At 37.6% G+C, this 23699-nt stretch overlaps 1 protein-coding gene, 1 non-coding gene and 1 pseudogene across 3 annotated transcripts in view; 1 reads left to right on the top strand and 2 right to left on the bottom strand.

Annotated features, from left to right (window-relative positions):
• Positions 1-23699, top strand: part of EEA1 (early endosome antigen 1) — a 132285-nt gene that overhangs the window by 8295 nt on the left and 100291 nt on the right. The gene's annotated exons all lie outside the window — the stretch shown is intronic.
• On the bottom strand, positions 5784-5855 carry TRNAW-CCA (transfer RNA tryptophan (anticodon CCA)). Its single transcript has one exon. It is a non-coding gene; the product is annotated as a tRNA-Trp (tRNA).
• On the bottom strand, positions 12406-12885 carry LOC132433276 (large ribosomal subunit protein eL34-like; annotated as a pseudogene).

The following is a 23699-nucleotide window of genomic DNA, read 5'->3' as shown; positions in this document are numbered from 1 at the left end:
CTTCTCATTGCATTGGCTTGTTGTGGAGCAGGGACTCTAGGTGCTCGGGCTTTAGTAGTTCTGGCACGCAGGCTCAGTAGTTGTGGCTCGCAGGCTTAGTTGCTGCGGCATGTGGGATCTTCCCAGACCAGGGCTCGAACCCGAGTCCCCTGCATTGGCAGGCAGATTCGTAACCACTGCATCACCAGGGAAGTCCCCAGAATGTTCTTCTTGTACCTGCTGTTTCTTAAATGCCTTTAATTAAAAATAATCAATATGCCAAAGTGACATATTTTGGTGTGACGTTCTGGTTTCCTTTAGGCACATAGTAGGAGTTAATATTTTTTGAACGAGTGAAGGAATGTTTTAGGAAGATTAATTTGTCAGTGTTGCATGAGATGTATAAAACCATAGGAGAATAAAGGCAGAGATCAGATGAGATTTATTTTAATATTTTTGGCACTAAGTAATTATGATTTGCATTATGATGATGGCAACATGAGCAGAAAAAAGTGATGAATAGGGAAGACCTTTTGGACATATCTACTTCTCAAACATCTATTATGGGTCTACTATATGCTGAAACTGCATTGATGAGTAAAATAGACATGAACCCCTGTGGAGCTGAGTATCCAGGGGAGGACAGAGCAACTGTTGAAAGGATCACATAAGTATATGGTCACATCCTTGGGTGAATGTTAGGAAGGAAAGCACAGGGAGCCCCAAGAGCGTACAGCAAGAGGGCCCTGATCTAAACTAAGATGTTAGGGAAGGCGTCCCAGATTATTTACACATTTAAGTTTGATGAAATTATTACTCATTTATTGAAGCGAATTTTAAGAAGTGGAATTTTTTCTTACTGTGTAGATTTATTTTTAGTGTGTTAAGAATAAAAAAGAGATTAAGATATAAAAGAACCAAGGCTAGAACTGTATCCTTATACTGGTGTCTTTTGCTTGAGCTAAAGAGATAGTATTGAGTTGGCCAAAAAGTGCCTTCGGTTTTTAAGTAAAAATAAAAGACACGTTTTTCATTTTCACCAAGAACTTTATTGAATAACATATTCACCCTTTTGTTCCACTACTTCCTGCCATTTTTCAGGCAACTTCATAATTCCGTCTTCCCAAAACTTTTTATCTTTTTGAGCAAAGAACTGTTCCAGGTATCTTTTACAGTCTTCCACGGAATTGAAATTTTTTCCATTAAGAGAATTTTGTAAAGACCTAAATGGAAATCCAAAGGTGCAATGTCTGGTGAACACGGTGGATGAATCAGAACTTCCCAGCCAAGCTGTAACAGTTTTTGCCTGGTCATCAAAGAAACGTGGTCTTGAGTTATCCTGATGGAATATTACGCGTTTTCTGTTGACTAATTCTGGACGCTTTTTGTCGAGTGCTGCTTTCAGTTGGTCTAATTAGGAGCAGTACATGTTGGAATTAATTGTTTGGTTTTCTGGAAGGAGCTCATAATAGAGGACTCCCTTCCAATCCCACCATATACACAACATCACCTTCTTTGGATGAAGACTGGCCTTTGGTGTGGTTGGTGGTGTTGCATTTCTCTTCCCCACGATCTCTTCCGTTGCACATTATTGTACGGTATCCACTTTTCATCGCCCATCACAATTTGTTTTAAAAAACGGAACGTTTTCATTACATTTAAGTAGAGAATGGCTTGTGGAAATACTGTCAAGAAGGTTTTTTCCCCTTAACTTATGTGAACCCAAACATCAAAGCGATTAAGATAACCAAGCTGGTGCAAATGATTTTCAACGCTTGGTTTGGATATTTTGAGTATGTCTTTTGAGTATGTCGGCTATCTCCCGCATGGTATAATGTTGATTGTTCTCAGTTAATTTCTCTATTTGATTGCTATCAAATCGCTTCAACTGGTGTACCTGACCCTGAGCATCGTCCAGTGATAAATCTCCAGCACAAAACTTTGCAAACCACTTTTGACATGTTCAGTCAGTCACAGTACCTTCTCCATACACTGCACAAATCTTTCTTTTTGCATTTCGGTTGCGTTTTTACCTTTCTTGAAATAATAAAGCATAATATGCCGAAATGTTGCTTTTTTTCCTTCCATCTTCGACATTAAAGTGGCTACACAAAAATTCACTGATTTTGTTTTTTTTTTGTTTTTTTTTTGCGTTACTCGGGCCTCTCACTATTGTGGCCTCTCCCGTTGTGGAGCACAGGCTCCGGACGCGCAGGCTCCGCGGCACGTGGGATCCTCCCGGACTGGGGCACGAACTCGTGTCCCCTGCATCGGCAGGCAGACTCTCAACCACTGTGCCACCAGGGAAGCCCAAATTCACTGATTTTGATAAGTTTTTTTTAAATGCATGCTGATATGACGGCTGTCACATACAGTCTAACAAAATTGTTCTGAATGAAGTTAAAGATGACTGAGTGCCACTAGAGCCATCTTATGGAAAAAACCGAATGAACCTTTTGGCCAACCCAGTATAATTATTGGTAAAAAACCTGAACTCTGAAAAAAACAACGAACAAAAAAGAACCTGAACTCTGGAGCCAGACTGCCTGGGGTGGCATCTGCACCCTATTTACTAGCTGGGTAGCTTTGAGCAAGTAACTTGACTTCTCTGTGGCTCATTAAAATAGTCATAATAATAGTACCTTTCTCATAGAGTTGTTGTGAGGATTAAATGAATTAATACATGTGAAGGGTTTACAGCTGTATCTGACACACAGTAAACTCTATAAATGTTATTTGCTGCTAATGTTGGTTTTTTGTTATTACATACTTCAGATTTCTTCAAGGAATGCTTTTCTTATCACTCCCTTGTTATCTTTTTTTTTTTAACTTCTTGTGTGTGTGTGTGTGTGTGTGTGTGTAGAAAGTCATTTGTCATACTGTTGAACATTCTGTGCTCATTACTGTGCTGGGCTGGCAGAGATTTAATGGGGGAGACAGATACTTAAATAATTACAAAGCAGTGTGATGTGTCAATAGATATACAGAGGAAGAATGTGAGCGCAAAAGAAAAAGTAACTAATTCTGTGGTGAAAGGAGGAGGGAGAGAGATGGAATGGAGATTGTTAAAGGCCTTACAGAAGCTGAACAGACTCAGGCAAGGAGGAACAAGGGAGAGAAGGCATTTTTACAGACAGTGACCAGGCAAATGCAAAAACCTGAAGCAGCCTAGCACAGCATAGGGGAATTGTGAATATTTTCGCATGTGGATGGGGATAGTTATGAGATGAGACTGGAAAGGATTTTGGACTTTATACAGTAAACAATATGGAGCCACGGAAGGTTTTTAAATAATCAAATTTGTAATAAGGAAAACCCTCCAAAAATATTTTCCCCTTATAATCCTTATAAAAAGTGTATCAGGTGAATCAGTCTTCTGTCTAAAATCTGTTGGTGACAACTCAGCGCCCATAGGAGATGTCCAGACTCTTTACCTTGGCATGCAAGGCCGATACTGCTCTGGTTCCTTGGGAAAAAAGATTCCATTTCAGGCTCATCTCCACGTACCTCTGTACATTCACTGACCTTGCCATCCTCACTAACTGTGTTTCCCACAACTTCCCCTGATCTCTCATCCCTTCACATCTCCATAGAAGCTCTTTATTCTGCTGTGAGTGCCCTACCATTACTTGTCCACACTGCTCAGTTTAGGGGATACTAGGAGTTAGTTGCTTGCTATTTTTTCTTTCTCCCAAAGCACCCCATACTAATTAAGAGAATAGGCTTTTGGAATTAGACCATCATTTAAGCCCTGGCCTCCTCTATTCATGAGCGTGAGATCTTTTGCAAAATTTCAAGCTCTTTGAGACCCAGCTGTTTTATCTGTAAATTGAGCATAATATGTACTTTACAGTATTGTAGGAGGATTAAATGAAATAATGTTCATGAAGACTCACCACAGTATCAGCATTCAATAAACACTTAGTGTGTAGTAGCTCAGTATACTAAAACACTTAGTATATAGATCTCTGCAAAACTTATTCCACTGTTTTTGTGATACTTGACTTCTCCACTGCTAGACTGAGCTCCCTTAGGGTGGGGATTTTGTTTTTCTTCCTTAGTGTGTCGGACCTACATTAATGTTTGATACTTGGTGTATTTTCAGTAATACATGTTGACTTGGTAGCTGTGTAGAGAGGATGGCTCCATAAAGGGAGAGACCAGCTAGAAAGTAATAATGTTTTAGTTCCTAAAATTGTTGCACATTAGAATCATTTGGAATCCTTAAAAAAAAAAGAAAAAAAAATTCCCAAGTCCCTCCATTGAATCAGAATTTCTGCATCTCTTGTTGTTAATCCAGGGGATGATGAAAGCTTGAATCAGACAATGGCTTTGGGGCTAGAGAAAAAACAGATTTTCAAGAAAGTTAGGAGAATTAATAGGACTTAGTGACTTGTGAGTAGTCTGGGTGGAAGGAACTAAGGTAAAGAATAGAGGGAGGAGGAAGAACAGGTTTGGTGAGGAAGACAAGTGTGAACTAGAGGTATGGACATCCCAACAGAGATGTTCACTAGGCAGGTGGAAATATGTAGGTCCAGCACTCAGGAGACAAGTGGAGGCAAGTATTAGACATGTGTGAATGTTGGAGAGACGTCAATTCAAATAAGGACTGAGAAGTATCCACTGAATGGAACAGTTAGGTCATACCTAGTTCAGTTTCAGGAGAGTCATGGGGAGAAATGATTGGCTGGGAAGTAAGGGTGTAGAAACAGGGAGTGCAGACTATTCTTCCAAGATATATGGAGGAGAGGAAACAGTAATTAAATATTAAATGCATGAATGTAATCTGTCATCCTTGGACAATATTCTAATGAGTGCTTTTTATTTTCAAGGATTATAAACTTCCCCAAATCAGTCTAAATTGAAAGGATTTATTGTAAGGTTTCAAAGTGATCTAAGAATAAGAATTGCTGTACAGTTGGGTCTCTAGACAGTAGGACCTAGAAAGGTGTCGGGGCAGAGGCAGTACTCCCCTCTGTCTCACACAATCTCCTGGACCACTGGCATTTTGCCTCTGCATCTCTGTGTCCATCCTCCTTGCTACTCCTTGCTTAGTATGCTCAAGACCTCAGATGGCCATCTGACCACATGATTCTACTTGCTTTTCACCTTACCTTTGCATAGCCAACTGGCCAAATGTTGCATAGCCAACTGGCTCAATTTACAAACCCCAACGAGAAGAATCAAAAATGTCCTCCTCATCTTTTCTTGTTGGGTCATGCGTAGGTCTCTGGCTGGCCAGTAATGGAGTTACTTCCTCTGGGTCAGGTGTCTGCTGCTGGTTTAGTCAGCTGAGGTTGAGAGTGGAGTGAGGTCATTTGATTCATGGGATTCCTCCTTTTAGGAATTGTGATACCATGAAACACATCTTTTACAGATCATTCTAGAAATAAGCTTTACTGTGGCTCTGAAATAGTGATTATAGTTCTGGTTAGGTTCATTTGGTGCCAGCTAATTTTCTTACCCTCTATTCTAGTTTTTTCCTTCATAGCTTCTGCATTCTCAAGAGTCAGTGGTGTTTTGAAACTTTGGCTGGGTTATAACTTTGATTTACTTAAGTCCCTCCTGTACTCTTATTTACCTCATGACTTTGATGTGTATCTGTTTAGTGCCAGTTTGTGTGGCTAATTTTTTTTTTTAATATTTATTTATTTATTTGGCTGCACTGGGTCTTAGTTGCAGCACGTGAGATCTTCGTTGCCACGTGCAAGATCTTTGTTGCGGCTCATGGGATCTTCGTTGTGGCATGTGGGACCTTTTTAGTTGTGGCATTTGGGCTCGTTGTTGAGGCACGTGGGATCTAGTTCCCTGACCAGGGATCGAACCTGGGCCCCTGCATTGGGAGCGTGGAGTCTTAACCACTGGACCACCAGGGAAGTCTCTGTGTGACTAGTCATTTCTCTTCATAGTTTGCAGTTTAAAGGCCTAAGCATGGAGCTCAGCAGTAGTTCATTGTTCACACTGGGGTTTGTTTGTGTGTGTGTGTGTGTTTTGCCACTGAACCATTTTATTGGTTGCTAGCTAGCTTGTAAATGGCTGCTTTTGGGTCCAGGTGATCACATTTGGTCGATTGGCAGTAGACATGGGGTCATATACCCTGGCTGTCTTGGACTATGTTCTCAATATGGGCTGTGGTAGGATAACTTACTTTGGGATAGATCCATGGCCATTGCTTACACTGTGATTGGTTGACATATTGAACATGAATAACTTAGTTGCATAGACATCTGTTTAAGTATTGCATGGGTCATAGCAGCAGATGGAATTTAATAAAAACCACATCCTTTCCCTCGTTTCAATGTTTAATATTAGACTATGGTTAAGTTTTACATAAGTATGCTAATATGTTTTTCTAGCGTCTCAGTGATACTTTATTGCGACTTTATTAGCTAAATAATATTTGGAAAGTGTTTTAAGAATTCCTGACTTTGTGTAGTGCTATGCCAAAACACACTCTGTTGTGGGGGATTGATTAAGAGGTAATTGTATTGAATTGGACCTCTGATAAGGAAGTATGGGTTTATTTTGTTCTATAAGACATTAATTTTTCTGATGAAACCTTGTTATATCTGTTTGCAACTTCCAAATATTCAAAGCAATGATTTAGTTTTAAAATAGAATATTTAGAAATAATAAAAGAATATATTTCTGGTTATAAAAATAAATCATGTACATCATGGAAGTCTGAAAAGTTCAGGAAAGGAAAATTGAGAAGAAGCATAGGGCTTGTAGCATAGTGGATGTTTTAACTTTGAGAGCATTTTGTTTAAGTCAGGTGGAATCTCCAGCTCTGTGCATTATTACATTTGTAATCTTAGCTAGCAACTTACTTAGTTTCTTTAACCTTATTTTTCCCCCTTGGTTAAATGGGAACAATTCCTTTAATTTTATCCAAAGGATTGTTGTGATGATTAAATGATATAGTGTGAATAAAGATCTTGATGTTGTGCCTGTCACAGAGGTTGTAAGTTAGCTATTATTATTATTAATAGAAAGATATAATATTTCATTTAGCACACTACCAATTGACATTTCTTTAACTAGTGTAAAACTCAAGTTTCTTATGTGCCTGATTTTGAAAGTACAAATGATCTAGGAGAAGTTGATATTCTGAGCTTTACAATAAGATTCATGTCTCTGGGTTATTTTGATTTTGTTAAGTTTTTGAATGTAAAGACATCACATCAAGTAGAGAAATCACTGAATTTGGAATCAAAAGACTTGAGTCCACGTTCTAAATTCTGCTATCAGTGTGATCTTAGGCAAATCATGAGCTTCTCCTGGCTTCACTTTCCTTATCTGTTCAATGAGGGCACCACCTAGGTGATTTTTGAAGTGCTTTTCAGGGTAAAAGTATTAGTTGAAAATCACGGAAGTACCAGGATTTTGAGTGTGCAGACCATTTGCAACCCCAAAGTAGCATTTTAAGTGTTACATAACAAATCCTGGTACCTTTTACCCTGTTTCCTAGCCTCTTTGCTGAGAAAAAACACTGTCTTCAGGAAGCAAGGATTCAGTGATAAAATCCCATAGCTCATGTAACATGACTATCACAGCACCTGCTACATAGTAGGCTCCAGAAGAGAGTAGGTCTCCTTTTCTGTTGAGTTCCCTCTGCCACTCCCTTTCCCCAGTGTATAGCCCTTTATGCGTGTCTCAAATGCAAGTAAGGTACATTCATTTTAGTGGATGCTTTGGTGTGGGCCATAGATTCCCCTTCAGGATAGAGACACATTCTCTTAGTTGCTTGGGATCATGACTGCCTCACCCAAGTTTATGTCCCCTTCCTGGAAGCCGCCTGCATTTCATTCCTGGTTAATGGTGGGGGATGAAAAGAATCATCCTCTTGCCTTGATTAGAGACTAACATGAAGGGTCATTCTCGCTTCAGGACTCTTAGTAGGCTTAGCTGAGGCTGCTCTTGCAACTGTTATTGATCAGTACTGTTCAGCTTCTCCCTTGGCCCAGTCATGCTGCCTCTGTGCCTACACAGGTGTTCTTGAGAGCACTCCCCAGTAAACCTGCTTGCAGATATCAATCTCAGACTCTGTTTCCTTGGGAACCTGAATTACGAGTCATCTGCTATTTGGATAGTCTTTCTCAGGGATTTTTGCATCGTAAAAGATGATAATATTCAGGATGGATTTTAATTTTATAAATATTGTGTTCCACTTCTTTGAAACTGACATTCTACATATTTTTTAACAGGAATCCATAGCCAGTAGATTAGGATTTTTGTTAGATTCTGAAGTTTTTACATAGTAGGTCTTCAAGAACATTTTGGGATTTTGAGTATGGCCCACAGATTCTCTGTTTAGGAAATTTTATTATTAGCACCTTTCCCAGCTCAAGTGATTTTAAGACTTAAAAAATGAAAAGTGCCGTGTGAGGGACGGGAGCAGGAGTGTGGGCCATCCTCCCTCGGGGTGGGGTGTAGTTGTCGTTTCCACCCCCCCCCCCACCCCTCCCCGCTCTGAGACAGGTAGGAGGGCTGCGTTGAGCCTTGAAGCCTAGGGTGTGGGCCCAGGTGGAGCCGCTGCAGGTGCAGATCTTGGAGATAGTAGCACATATTCAGATGAGAACTTTGAAGGCCAAGGTAGAGAAGGGTTGCATGGGAACAGCAGTTGAACATAGGTCAGTCGGTCCTGAGAGATGGGCAAGCACCTTTATTTTTTTTAAAAAACTTTTAATTTTATATTGGAGTATAGCCGATTAACAATGTTGTGATAGTTTCAGGTGCACAGCAAAGTGAGTCAGCCTTTCATATACATGTATCCATTCTCCCCCAGGTTCTGAATTCTTATTTTGATATATTTTTGTGTCTGTCTCTCCATATTTATTGAATCAAGACACCTGATAGCCTAAACTTGCTTAAAATATGTGAATCAATTTTAATTACATGTTAGATATTTAAGAAGTGTTAGATATTAAAGTCTTTTATTCTTTCACTTAATATTGAGTTAATTGTATGATGTCTATAAACCCAATTTAGTTGCTAGTAACTTATCTATAATTAGTTTTGATTGTCTCAGTCTCTTATTGACTAGGCTGCCTTTTTTTTCTGACTTCATTGCTTTCATATACCTATTAATAACCACTAACTAAATTTTAGAGTTTTGAAAGTATGCATAAGAAAGCTAAGCATATATAAAAATTGGAAATATATTTGACTTTGTTTCTATGGGCATGCTTTTAAGTTAGCCAGTTTAAGGCCCACATGAATCATGGAATGAGAATTTTGGAGCTAGAAAGACCCATGATCTTGTCATGTCCCTGTAGTTTGTCATTGAAGAAGTTGAGATTAGAGAAATTAAGTGTCTTGATGGGTATCAGAGAGATGGCCAAGAAATATTTGAGACAGTAGAGAGGATATTGAATTAGGACTTGGAAACCTAAGTTTTAATTGCAACTCTATCGTTAGATAGCATGATGTCAGGTAAGCCAGTTGTACTTTCTAGGGCTTCGTTCCCTCATCTATGGAGTGTTACAGTTGGAACATGATTTCTGAGATGTTTTCCAGCTTTTAAATTTTGATTCTAGGTCTTTTTTTTATGAGTGCACTTAGTAATAATGTAAGTATCTACTACATATAGTATATCTAACAAATGCCAGGCACCGATTTAAACGTTGTATGCATACTATTTCATTTAATCCTCCCAACAGTTCTTTGAGGCTGACATTAGTTCCACTTTACAAATGGGAATTTGGGGCTTACAGAGGTTAAGTACTTTTACAAAGCTTCTAAGTGGGTAAACTGGAAGTTGAATGCAGGTCTGTGTGACTCCAACTACTGTTTTATGAATCAGTATTCCTAGATTTAGATGTACTTTTGTTTTGGGGACGCTTGACATGCCCTGCTGAAAACAAGAGCCAATTGCATTTAGATAAGTATATGCTTCTCACCCCCCTTCTCTGGCATACTGTATTGTATGTATCATAGTCTATGTCACTAGGTTAGGCAGGGAAGACTTAGGATGTGGAAGTATATTGTGTGCTGGCACTTGAGAAATTTTGGAGTAGGCTGGAATCAGGTGCAACGGGGGAATATAGCCTCTTAGAGACACCTTAGAAAGACGAATAGGAATTGCACTCAATTCACCATTAGTAATTTAACAACAGGGGTGACTATTTGATGCTTATTAAAGTTGTAGATGGCTCTAGGTTAGGCGGAACTGCTCACATTTAAAAAAATAGGAATTATTTTCAGTTGAAAGCTGATGTAAATGAATTAGTGTTAAATGTGGTATATTTGTAAAGAAGCTTACTATTGTACATGGTTTATGATGGATACAAAAGCATCTGTGGAGTTACATGGTGGGTCAAGGTCGTACTGCAACAGTCTGAGTAAGTCTTCTACATCAGGATTTGATATAGATTGGGATATATTCGGTTTTAAGAAGAAGGTGGAGAAATGAGAAGGAACTCAGAGGACAAAAAAAAAAAAGTAATTACCAAAAATGAGTTGTAAACAAGTTTAAAGTTGTTAGATTTGTAATGGAGATTAGAACAAAGAGTATTAGTGACCATTCTCAAGGTTGAAGATTGAGAGCAAGCAGGAAAGGACTTAAGAGACAAATTTTATATGAAGTTTGAGGCTGACAGGAGTTAAGGATTAGGAGTATAGAAGATATAAAGTGAAAAGTACAAGGTCCTTCCCAGTAATCAGTGCTAATAGTTTCTTGTGTATTTTTCCACAAAGTTTTAATGCATATATCCATTAACATTATACTATATGAATTTGATTTTTTTCACTTAATATAGTTTGGAGAGCTTTCAGTATCAGCACTTTCAGAACTGCCTCTTATTATTTGTTTATTTTTAATAACTACATTATATTTTATTATATGGATTATTAAAATTTAATCATTTCTCTATTGAAGGACATTTAGTTTGTTTCCAGTTTTGCTAATAAATAACACTGCAGTGAGCATGCTTGCTATACATACATAGGTGGTCCTTTAATGAATTTGTCCACTGGGTAATTTCCTAGCAGTGAGTGAGAGAGTATGCATATTTTTTGTATTTAGTTACACTCCCATAAACAATGTTTGAGAGTGTTGGTTTTGCAATACTCTTTCCACCAATGAGTATTGTCAAAGAAAAAAAATTTTTTGTGGGCTTCCCTGGTGGCACAGTGGTTGAGAGTCCGCCTGCCGATGCAGGGGACACGGGTTCGTGCCCCGGTCCGGGAAGATCCCACATGCCGCGGAGCAGCTGGGACCGTGAGCCATGGCCGCTGAGCCTGTGCTCCGGAGCCTGTGCTCCGCAACGGGAGAGGCCACAGCAGCGAGAGGCCCGCGTACCGCAAAAAAACCCCAAAAAACAGTTTTTTGATTTTACTCAAATACCCTGAAAACCAGATTGGCAGTTTAGTCTTCTAGTCTCTTGTTTAACTTAGAAAGTTAAAAAAGAAACAATGGAAAATAGAATAATGTAAATCTTGGAGTAGTTACATTAATTCTTTTTAATGTAATGAGAAGTATTGTGTGTTAGTTAAACTCAGGGGGTATTTTTATTGTGTCCTTACTAGGAAATTTGATGAATACCTCATTCTTTATAAGGCTCCCATCCTCAGAAAGGTTCCTTTTCTCTCTTGTGGAGAAGATATGACATTATATTTACTGTATCTAATTGTGTCTATTGCTGCATAATAAACCATCCCCAAACTTTGGCTTCGGCTTTGGCTTAAAACCACCATCATTTTATTTGCTCTAGATTCTCTAGATCAACAGTTTTGGCTAGGCTAATCTGAATGGTTCTTCTGCTGGTCTCTCTTGGAGTTACTAATACAGCTGGAGTTATCTGTTGGTTTGATTGGGGTGATAGTCTAACAGCCTCTCTCATATTGTTGATAATATTCCTTGGGTCACATGTGTCCAAGGTTAGCCTGGGCTTGTGTGGTGACAGAAGAGTTTCCAGCAATGAGGGAGCATATCCCATTGTGCACTCTACTTGTATGTTATTTGCTACTCTGCCATCAGCCAAGGCAAGTCTCATTGCCAGAGCCCATGTGGGAGAGGATTACACAGGAGAATTGCAAGGGCATTAAAACATAGGTGTGATTCATTGAGAGTCATTACTGTAACAATCTACCACCACTTTCTTCTTCCTTGTATTGGTAAGTGTTACAAGAGAAGTATAAATAAGAGATATAACAGTTTAAAGTAGAGAAAGATTTCTTGTCTAAGGAAAGGTTTTATTGATGTCACTTAAGTTAGAAAGACTGATTCCATCAACAGTTGCAGACTGTTGATTTTCCAGATTTTTAATTTCTTCTACATATATTAACTGACATTTTTCTGTAAAGAACTTTTCAGTTTAAACCAGGGCGATTTGGTTGCCATGAATTTCAGAGTATACTGGATGGTCAGGATAAATGCTTAATTCTTTTTCTTTAATTATGAATTTTCAGAATAAGAATCGATACACTACTCTAGTAGTGATCAATGAGGCTTGCTTATTTGTCTTTTGACTTTCTCTTTCCTTGAGGAAAGAGAACTCATGGATTTTTTTTTTTTTTGCCTTTTAATTTTTTAATTACTCAGAAAAACTTCATGTTTTTATTTAGCTTTCTGACTCTGTGCTTGCGCTTTCAACACTTTCACAACGATTTTATGTTCCTCAGTAAGGAAAGCGTGCTTGTTCCTGTCACGGACACATTTAAAACACACATGGAACCACCATAGGCCTGGCTGATAAGTTTTTTCGTTTTAGACAACCTTGTAAGAGCTTTAGGTCTCACAGCACAAACTCCTCAAAGTTGGCCTGGGCACACGCCACATGTGGATTTTGGTGCTTTGCCAACCTTCTTGGTATAAAGGTAAACCCCAGGGGTTTGGGACAGCCTGGTTTTGTTAGAGGCTGTTTTGTAGGATAGCCTACGATGGTGTCTCAAACACTGGACCATCCTGAATGCCTCTAGGTACCATCCCCGGAAGAGGAAGAAGCACTCATGGATTTTTAAATATATTTCATGAACTCAAGGATTTATATATATTTAGTGGGTTTCAGTCAATTGAAGTCAGTGTGGTTTTTTGGTATGCAAATTGTCCCAGCTTTACCTAGTAGAAGTGCCTTCAAGGTGACTTTTGTCATTTTGACAGGACCCTGTTAGTGTTTGATAACTTCCTTGCTTTTTGGCACAACATGTGCCAGGTTCATCTAGTAAAATTTCTCCTCCAGGCTGGAATCATCCATTTCTCCAAAGAGTCCTGGTTCCTTTTAATGGGGAATGCTATTTAAATACCACTGTCTGGGCACTTAGGGTTCTCATTGCTTCTGTGTTGTCATTGCTTTTAAGCATTTAAAATAAGAACTAGGAGATATATACACACACACACACACACACACACACACACACACACGTACATATGGACAGATTTAAAAAGCAAAACAACATGAGTTCAACTTAAAGTATTTTTTCCTTCTTTGAGTTTGTATTTTGAAATTTTATACTGAACATCTTGGCTCTTAACGTTAACATAATTATTTTTTCCTAAAAATATATATAACATAGCTTTAAAATAACAATACTAATATTACTGTTAATAAGCTTACTGAATCAGTTTTACTAATTTTTTTTAGCAATTCTTTTTGTCCTTATACTATAGCTCGCTAAGGCTATAAAGTCAAAACATTGTGTTCTTAAAACACTTGAAATAATTATATTCTTTGTGTGGCTGTAGCATTAACTTGAGATTCAGTTGGGTTTAAAATGTAAAAAAAAATTAAAAATTGTAACATGAAATTTAGCATTTTTATCATTTTAAAGTATAAAGTTTAGTGGCATTAAGTACATTCATATTGTTGTGCAACCATTACAACTATCTATTTCCAGAATGTTTTTATCATTCCCAAACTGAAATTCTGTACCATTAAACAACTCCTTATTCCCCCTATCCCAGCCTTTGGCAACCACTGTTTTGCTTTCTGTCTCTATGAATTTGATTATTCTAGGTGCTCATATTAGTGGAGTCATACATATTGGTCCTTCTGTGTCTGGCTTATTTCACTTAGACTAATGCTTCCTGGGTTCATCCATGTTGTAGCATGTATTAGAATTTCCTTCCTTTGAAAGGCTGAATAATATTCTACTGTATGCATATACCACATTTTGTTTATCCATACATCTATTGGTAGACATTTGGGTCGTTTCCACCCTTTAGCTATTGTGAATGCTGCGATGAACATTGGTGTACAGATACCAATTCGAGTTCAGTTAGACTTTAGCTGAGGTTTTAAATAAATGAGGATTATTATTAACTAAGCTAGAGAACATAGGAGGAAAAGAAAACTTTTTCCCTGGGGTGGTAAAGGGTTGAGATACGTGGTTTGATTTTGGAAATGATTCATTTGAGGTGCTTTGGGAAATCAATTAGTCTCTCTTTTATAGTCCAGGTGAGAGATGATGACGTCTTGAACTGAGTTAATGGCAAAGGAGATGAAGAAAGGATAGATTCAAAATTTATGTAGGTGATTCAATTAACTTGGTGATTGGATGTGAAGGTTGAGAAAGAGGGGAGTTAAGGATAATGCTTTGGATTTAAACAAGATGGGTATGTGATGTTTCTGTAAGTTTAGGTAGAGAATGCAGATGGATAAAAGGTTTATGAGAACAGATAATGAATTTGGTTTTGAATAAAATGACTGTAGTGTGCTTTCACGGCACTCTGGTAGTGATATTTAGCAGGAAAGGAAAATATGAATTTGAAGTTCAGCAGAGATCTGGATTAGATTTAGAATTTTATTTTTGTCTGCATTGGGGGATAAGTAAAGTTAAGGCAATAAGTGAGATCACCTAACAGTGTATGGTAAGCTAAGAGGTTGAACATGAAAATTCCCTGGAAGCCCTGGAATACTTTCCATGAAATAAGAAAATTGTCATTTGCAAATATACCTTTTCAGTTCATCTGTATGTGCAAAGTTCTTAGTTCTTAATAGTAAGAAAGAGGTAGTGAGGGCCCTAAGAAATCTTTGATTATTCATTTATAGTACAAGGATCAGGTAATGTATTTAAAGCACCCTTCTTTTTTTTTTTTTTGATAGATTTATTTGTTTTATTTTTGGCTGCATTGGGTCTTCATTGTTGTGCGCGGGCTTTCTCTAGTCGCAGCGAGTGGAGCCTACTTTTCTTTGTGGTGTGTGGGCTTCTCATCGCTGTGGCTTCTCTTTTTGCGGAGCGCGGGCTCTAGGTGCGCCTGCTTCAGTATTTGTGGCACGTGGGCTCAGTAGTTGGGGCTTGTGGGCTCCAGAGTGCAGGCTCAGTAGTTGTGGCATGCAGGCTTAGTTGTTCCAGGGCATGTGGAGTCTTCCCAGACCAGGGCTCAAACCCATGTCCCCTGCATTGGCAGGCGGATTCTTAACCACTGTGCCACCAGGGAAGTCCCCAAAACACTCTTCTTAAGGTCTGAATATAATAGATGGCTTTTCAAACTTCTTGAATTTGTGAAAATTTTCCTAATTGGTCTTTATGGTGGGAGGAGGGTGAAACAGTGACAAAATCAATGCTGAAAGTTACATTTTATAAGAAATCCTTGTCGATGTCTTGTAAGTCTCCAAGGTTTTGAGGTTGTATGTCATTTAATTTCTAATACTTGTATCCTTTCCAGTTTCAGAAATAATTTTGCTAAGTATAAGGTGTGTTTAGTATCTTACAACATTTTTTTTCAAAGATTTTCGTAAAAGCAATATTTTATTTCTAGTCAACTCACCTTTTTCTGGCAATTAATGTGTTACTAACTCAGCTTCTGCTGGTTTGCCTTGTTCCCTTTTGAGTTTCAGCTAGAGTGGTATGGGTTGTGCATTTGCTTATTAAGCATTTACTACATCTCTTCTGTGTGCAAAGACTAGTTATCCTTTTAGTTGGTTTTAGTGCTTTGAAGATAGGTATGATTTAGAGATGAGGTTCTTTATTTTTAGTAGCAATTAGGTTGTAAAACTGAGTTATGTTCTCAATGAAATTATTGCTCTCTTCCTGCTTGACCTTCTCTGTAGTGAAGTCATATGTAGGGGGAGAGTTATATGTAGGGAGAATATGTTGAGTTTGGAAGCTCTGACTCAGTATATCACCAGATATTAGAAAAACTTTTGTTATTCATCTATAAAATAGGTGTTTTTTATATGCTGCTAGATGTTTGTTTTGATTGTTTTTCTTTGCTATTAGATTTTCAGTCATAATTGGAAGACATAGCTATTGGTTGCTTTGGATTACAGCAGTGTAGTTATGATTCTTACAAGTAGATTTTTAAAGTTGTATTTAATAAAGTAGTCTGAAATAGATAAAATGCATTTTAAAGAAACTTCATGTTGTTAAAACTTCTTTGATAGTGATACTACCTTTCAAGGTATTGCGTACAGTGAATAGTAACTTTTTTTCCCCCAGTTAAGTGCTGTTCTTTCTTCAAAAACTTGTATGTGATTTTTGAAAGTAGTTTTTGGAGAGATTAATGCTGCTTTATGTTGATCTTATAGTTGTTGGTAGTAGGAATGTATTTTTATATTATCAACAACCTAAGGTAGCCAAATATATTGCAGGCATCTATTCTTATTTGGTTGAAATAAATACTTTGAATACCATATAACCTTTTTCCCCCATGTTTTCAAATTTTGATCTGTTTGGCTGACACCACTAAGCATTAATGATAGGTGTTTGATAACTCTAATCATTTGGATCTTTTGCTAGCCCAAATATTTTTTAATTAAAAAAATCTGAAAATTAAAAAAAAATATGACCACACTAATAAAAATTTTTGAGAGGAGATGGGTAGGTGGTTAACTAAATCATCAGCACAAATCTTATCCTTTCAGCAACATAGAGGAAAAGTAGTAATAACAAAAATAGCCCTGACGTAAAACACATCAGTCTTCTGTGACCTTTCAATCTGTGTTTATATCTTTGCATAACTGAAATCATAATATATCCAAACTTCGTATTTTGCCTGTCTTACAAATTCAACATTATATCACATGTGTTATAATTTCTTTGCACAATCTTCACCCTTGTCACTTTTGAAAACAATTTAAAAAATTAAAAAAATTTTTTGGCTGTGCAGCGTGGTATGCGGGACCCTAGTTTCTTCACCAGGGATTGAACCTATGCCCCCTGCAGTGGAAGTGTGGAGTCTTAACCACTGGACTGACAGGGAAGTCCCCCACCCTTGTCATTTTTAATTGTCAGTTTTGTTGAGTTGGGTATGTCACAATTTAGTTAACCTGTTCTTTGTTTTAAACATAGTTTGCTTGTAATTTTTCACTTAAAATTTTTAAGAATTATATGTTTCAGGTGTATAGCATTATGATTTGACATCTGTGTACACTACAAAGTGATCACCACCACAAGTCTAGTTGCTACCCATCACCATACAGTTGACCCCGTTTATCCATTTTGCCCACTTCCCAACTCCCTTTCCTTCTGGTAACCACTAATCTGTTCTCTGTATCTATGAGTTTGTTTTAGTTTTATTTTATTTGTTCATTTGTTTTTTTTTTTTAAGATTCTGTGTATGAGCAAAATCATATGGTATTTGTTTTTCTCTGTCTGACTTATTTCATTTAGCATAATACCTTCAAGGTCCATCCATGTGGTCACAAATGGCAGAATTTCATTCTTTTTTTATGGCTGAGGAGTAGTCCAGTGTGTGTGTGTGTGTGTGTGTGTGTGTGTGTGTGTGTATGTATGTGTATGCCATTTCTTCTTTATCCATTCATCCTTAATGGACACTTAGTTTTTTTTCATATCTTGGCTGTTGTAAATAATGCTGTAATGTATAGGGGTGCATGTATCTTTTTGAATGAGTGGTTTTGTGTTTTGCAGATAAATAGGCAGAAGTGAAACAGCTGGGTCATATGGCAGTTCTAGTCTTAATTTTTTGAGTAACCTCCATACTGTTTTTCATAGTGCCTGCACAATTTATAGTCCCACCACTAGTTCAGGGTTCCTTTTTCTCCACACCCTCTCAAACATTTATTTCTTGTCTTTTCTGACAAGTGTGAGGTGATATCTCATTGTGGTTTTGATTTCCATTTCCCTAATAATTAGTGATCGTGAACATCCTTTCATGTGCCTGTTGGCCGTCTGTGTGTCTTCTTTGGAAAAATGTCTGTTCAGGTCCTCTGCTCATTTTTTGATTTGGTGGTTTTTTTGTTGTTGAGTTGTATGAGATTTTTGTAGATTTCAGATATTAACCCCTTATCCGATATATGACATTTGCAAATGTCTTCTCCCATACAGTAGATTGCCTTTTTGTTTTGATGATGGTTTCCTTTGCTGTACAGAAGCTTTTTAGTTTGATATAATCCCATTTGTTTATTTTTGCTTTTCTTTCACTTGTCTTTGGAGTCAGAGCCATAGAAACATTGCTAAGACGGATATCAATAAATGTTAACCAGACTTATTGTGGTGATCATTTTGCAACATATACAAATACTGAATCATTATGTTGTACACCTGAAACTAATATAATGTTATATGTCAAATATATCTCAAAAATTATTAAAAAACTCAATTAAAAATAAATAATTCATAAAAACAAAAACAAAATAAAATTCACTGCTTAAATGACAAAAAAAAAGACTGATATCAGTGAAGTTTTCTTCTAGAAATTTCATGGTTGCAGGTCTTACATTCAAGTCTTTAATCCATTTTGAGTTACTTGTTTCATTCTTTTGCATGTGGCTGTCCGTTTTCCCCAGCCCCATTATTGAATAGACTATCTTTTCTCCATGGTATATTCTTTGCTCTTTTGTTATAAATTAATTGTCATATATGTGTAGGTTTACATTTTTGGACTCTCAGTTCTGTTTCATTGATCTGTGTGTCTGTTTTTGTGTCAGTACCATACTGTCTTATTACTGTAGCATTATAGTATAGTTTGAAATCAGGGAGTGTGATACCTCCAAGCTTTTTTCTTCTTTCTCAAGATTATTTTGACTATTTGGGATTTTTCTGTGGTTCCATACACATTTTAGAATTATTTGTTCTAGTTCTGTGAAATATGCTGTTGGAATTTTGATAGGGATTGCACCAAATCTGTAGATCGCTGTGGGTAGTATGGACATTTTAACAATATTAATTCATCCAATCCATGAACACAGAATATCTTTCCATTTGGTTGTGTCTTCAACTTCATTCATCAGTGTCTTACAGTTTTAACTGTAACAGGTCTTTCACCTCCTTGGTTGAATTTATTCTTAGGTATTTTACTCTTTTTGATGCAGCCATACATGGGATTGTTTTCTTAATTTCTCTTTCTTTTTCTTTTTTGGCCGTGCCATGGCACGCGGGGATCTTAGTTCTCCAACGAGGGATCAAACCCGTGCCCCCTGCAGTGGAAGTGTGGAGTCTTAACCACTGGACTGCCAGGGAAGTCCCTTAACTTCTCTTTGTGATAGTTTGTTGTTGGTGTGGAAATGCCACAGACTTCTGTATGTTGATTTGGTACCCTGTGACTTCACTAAATTCATTTATTATATTATTAGTACTGACATTGTGTGTGTGTGTGTGTGTATGTGTAGTCTTTAGGGTTTTCTATATGTATCATGTCATCTGCAAATAGTGACAGTTTTACTTTCTGATTTAGAAACCTGTTATTTCCTTTTTTTTTCTAATTGCTTTGGCTAGGACTTCCAATGCTATGTTGAAAATAAGTGACAATAGTGGGCATCCTTGTCTTGTTTACTGATCTTAGAGGAAAAGCTTTCAGTTTTTCATTGTTTAGTGTGATACTAGCTGTGGATTTGTCATATATGGCCTTTATTACGTTAAGGTATATTTCCTCTCTACCTACTTTGTTGATAATTTTTATCATAAATTGATGTTGAATTTTGTCAGATGCTTTTTCTGCATCTATTGAGATGACCATATAATTTTTATCCTTCATTTTATTAATGTGATGTATCATGTTGATTGATTTGTGGATGTTGAACCATCCTTTCATCCCTGGAATAAATTCTACTTGATCATGGTGTATGCTTCTTTTAATGCATTGTTGGATTCAGTTTGCTAACATTTTGTTGAGGATTTTTGCATCTGTGTTCATCAAGGATATTGGCTTGTAATTTTCTTTTTTTGTGGTCTTCCTTGTCTGCTTTTGGTATCAGGTTAACGCCGGCTTCATAGAATGTGTTTGGAAGCCTTCCCTTCTTTTCAGTTTTCTGAAGAATTTGAGAAGGATAGCTATTAAATCTTTGAATGCTCTAGAATTCGCCAGTAAATCTGTCTGCTCTGGGCTTTGATTTGTTGGGAGATTTTTGATTACTGTTTCAATCTCCTTACTAGTAATTGGTCTATTCAGATTTTTCTATTTCTTCATGATTCAGTCTTAGAAGATTGTATGTTTTAAAAAAATTTTCCATTTCCTTTAGGTTGTCCAATTTGTTGGCATATATTCATAGATCATGAGCCATCCTTTGTATTTCTGTGGTGTTAGTTATAACATCTCCTCTTTCATCTCTGATTTTACTTATTTGAGTCCTCTTTTTTTTCCCTGGTAAGTCTAGCTAAATGTTTGTCAATTTTATTTATCTTTTCAAAGAATCAGCTTTTAGTTTCATTGAACTTGTTTTTTTTCTTTTTTTGGTCTCTGTTTCTGCTCTGATCTTTATTATTTCCTTCCATCTACCAATTTTGGCATTTGTTCTTCTTTTTCTAGTTCCTTTAGGTGTAAGGTTAGATTGTTTATTGGGAATTTCTTGTTTCTTGAGGTAAGACTATATTGAATTTGGTCCATTTACATTTAAGGTAATTATTGATAAGTATGTGCTTATTGCCATTTTGTTAATTGTTTTCTGGCTAATTTTGGAGTTCTCTCTTTTCCTTTGTGTTTTGGTGTGGTTTCTTTTAGTGTTATGTTTAGATTTTCTCACTTTCTTTTGTGTACTTACTATAAGTTTTTTCCTTGTGGTTACTGTGAGGTTCACCTGTAACATTCTATGTAAGTAGTAGCCTGTTTTAAGTTGCTAGCAACTTAAATTAGAAATCATTCCAAAGCTTTATCTTTTTACTCCCTCCCCATGTTTCCTACTTTTGATGACACATTTTACTTCTTTTTATTTTATGCATCCTGTAACTAATTATTGTAATTTTAGTTATTTTTAGTACTTTTGTCTCTTAACCTTTGTGCTTGCTTTATAAGTGATTGATCCTCTGCCTTTATCATACATTTACCTTTAACAGTGAGATTTTTACTTTCATATGTTTTCTTATTATTAACTAGTGCCATTTCTTTTCAGCTTAAAGAAGTCCCATTAATATTTCTTGTTGGGCCAGTTTAGTTGTGATGAATACCTTTAGCTTTTGCTCATCTGGGAAACTCTTTATCTCTTCGTCAATTCTGAATAACTTTGCTGTGTAGAGAATTCTTGGTTGGAAGTTTTTTCTTTCAGCACTTTGAATATGATCTGCCACTCCCTTCTGGCTTGTAAAGGCTCTGCTGAAAAATCTGCTTGTAGAGTTATAGGGTTTTCCTTGTATGTAACAATTTGTTGCTTTTAGGATTCTCTCTTAATCATTTATTTTTTACTGTTTTAATTATAGTGTGTCTTGATGTGTGTCTCTTTGGGTTCATCTTATTTGGAACTCTCTGTGCTTCCTGGACCTGGATGTCTGGGTCCTTCCCCTGATTAAGGATGTTTTCAGCAACTATTTCTTCAAGTAGGTTTTCTGTCCCTTACACTCTTTTCTTTCTGGCACCCCTATAATGCAAATGTTATTCTGCTTGATGTTATTCTGCTTGATGTTGCCCCAAAGGTCCCTTAAGGTGTCTTCATTTTTCATCTTTATTTTATTTATTATTTTAAAAAGATATTTATTTATTTGGCTGCGTCGGGTCTTAGTTGTGGCATGTGGGATCTTTTGTTGCGGTGCGGCGGCTTCTCTCTAGTTGTGGTGCGTGGGCTCTGTAGTTGCTGTGCATGGGCTCCAGAATGTGCAGGCTCAGTGGTTGCGGCACGTGGGCTTAGTTGCCCTGTGGCATGTGGGATCTTAGTTCCTCGACCAGGGATTGAACCCGCGTCCCCTGCTTTGGAAGGTGGATTCTTAACCACTGGACCACCAGGGAAGTCCCTGTCTTCACTTTTTAAAATACTTATTTCATTTTCCTGCTCTGTCTGGGTGAGTTCCATTGTTTTATCTTCCTGCTGACTGATTTGTTCTTCTACTTCACCCAGTTTGCTGTAGAACCCCTCTAGCATATTTTTCAGTTCAGTTATAACTTCTGTTTGGTACTTTCATATATTTTCTATCTCTGTTGAAGTTCTCACTGTGCTAAGTTTTTCTTCATCTGAGTTTGTTTAGTGTCTTTATGACCATTACTTTGAACTTTTTATCAGGTAGATTGCTTATCTCTGTTTTGTTTAGTTCTTTTTTTGAGGTTCTGACTTACTCTTTTGATTGGAATATCTTCCTCTGTCTCCTCATGTTGCCTAATTCTTTGTGTTTGTTTCTATGTATTAGGTATATCAGCTATCTCTCTTAGTCTTGAAGGAGTGGCTTTATTTAGGAGATGTCGTATGGGGCTCAGAAGCACAATCCTACCTAGCCACCAGAGCCAGGTGCTCGAGGGGTGTCTCCTATGTGGGCTACATGCAGTTTGTGGGAACACAGCTGCCATGGGGTGCTGGTGGGTGGGGCTGTTGCTTGGGCAGCTGTGAGGCCCACCTGAGGTGTGGGGGTTGGCAGGTGCTCTCTCACCCCTGGTGGGATGTGCCCACTGGTGGAGAATTCCAAAGTGGTGCCTTCCAGCACCAGTATTAGCAAGGTAGCCTGAGATCACATAAATGGCTCCTGCCAGTAACTCAGCCCGTGGGGAGCATTCCAACTGGTTCCTGCCTCTCTGGCAGATGCTTCAAGATTAGTAGGTGAGTCCCCTTCACCTATGGTCTTATGCACTTTTCAATTTGGTGTTTTTGCACTGGTTTTCAGATCAAGTCAATCTGTGTGCAAGTCCTTTAAGAGCAGGTTTTCTATTCCCTGTAGCTTTCCTGGACATATTTCCCGTTGGTTTGCAAAACCAGGTGTTTTGGAGGCTCATCTCTCTTGTGCAGGATCTAAGGGTTGGGGTGCCTGATGTGCTCAAATCCCTCATTCCTCAGGGAAAGGATCCGTGCCTTTGTGGTCCCTCCCAATTGTGGATTGCTGAAGCTGAGGTGCGGTTTTCATATCTTCGCCTGTCCTACACATCTCATTGCTGTCCTTTTATTTCACCCTTTGTTGTGGAGGTTCTGTTCATTCAGTTTTCAGATCCCTTTCTGGGGGAACTGTTCCATATGTGGTTGTACATTTATGTCTGTAGGAGGAGGTCAGTTCATGATCTTTTTATGCTACCATCTTGAACTCTCCCGTAATTTTCCACTTTTGTAAACAATGCTTTGCTTGGAATGCCCATTTATCCCTGCCTGGAAAAGTTTTGATCAAGCTTCAAGCCCAGACACAGTGCTTGTTTGGGTTTAAAGCTTTAAAAAATTGTTGTTTATGGCAGGGTGTAGTAGCTTTGGCCAACTTTCTGAGTTCCCACAGTGGGCCTGGCTTCTTGTTACCTATCACATGTAGGGTGTTTTGGTTCCTATTATCTCATTAGAACTTGTTTGCCTCTATCTACTTTAGTTCCCAAACTCTATACTCTGTGTGTTTGTTTTATTTTTTGTCCACTGAGATACTTACCTTGTGTTTGAGCATACGTCTACAATTTTAACATTAAAAAAATTTTAATCAGCTGTTGATCGTTG

Source organism: Delphinus delphis, chromosome 11 (genome assembly GCF_949987515.2).
Source record: "Delphinus delphis chromosome 11, mDelDel1.2, whole genome shotgun sequence".
NCBI lineage: Eukaryota > Metazoa > Chordata > Mammalia > Artiodactyla > Delphinidae > Delphinus > Delphinus delphis.
This window is presented reverse-complemented; position numbering and strand designations above follow the sequence as displayed.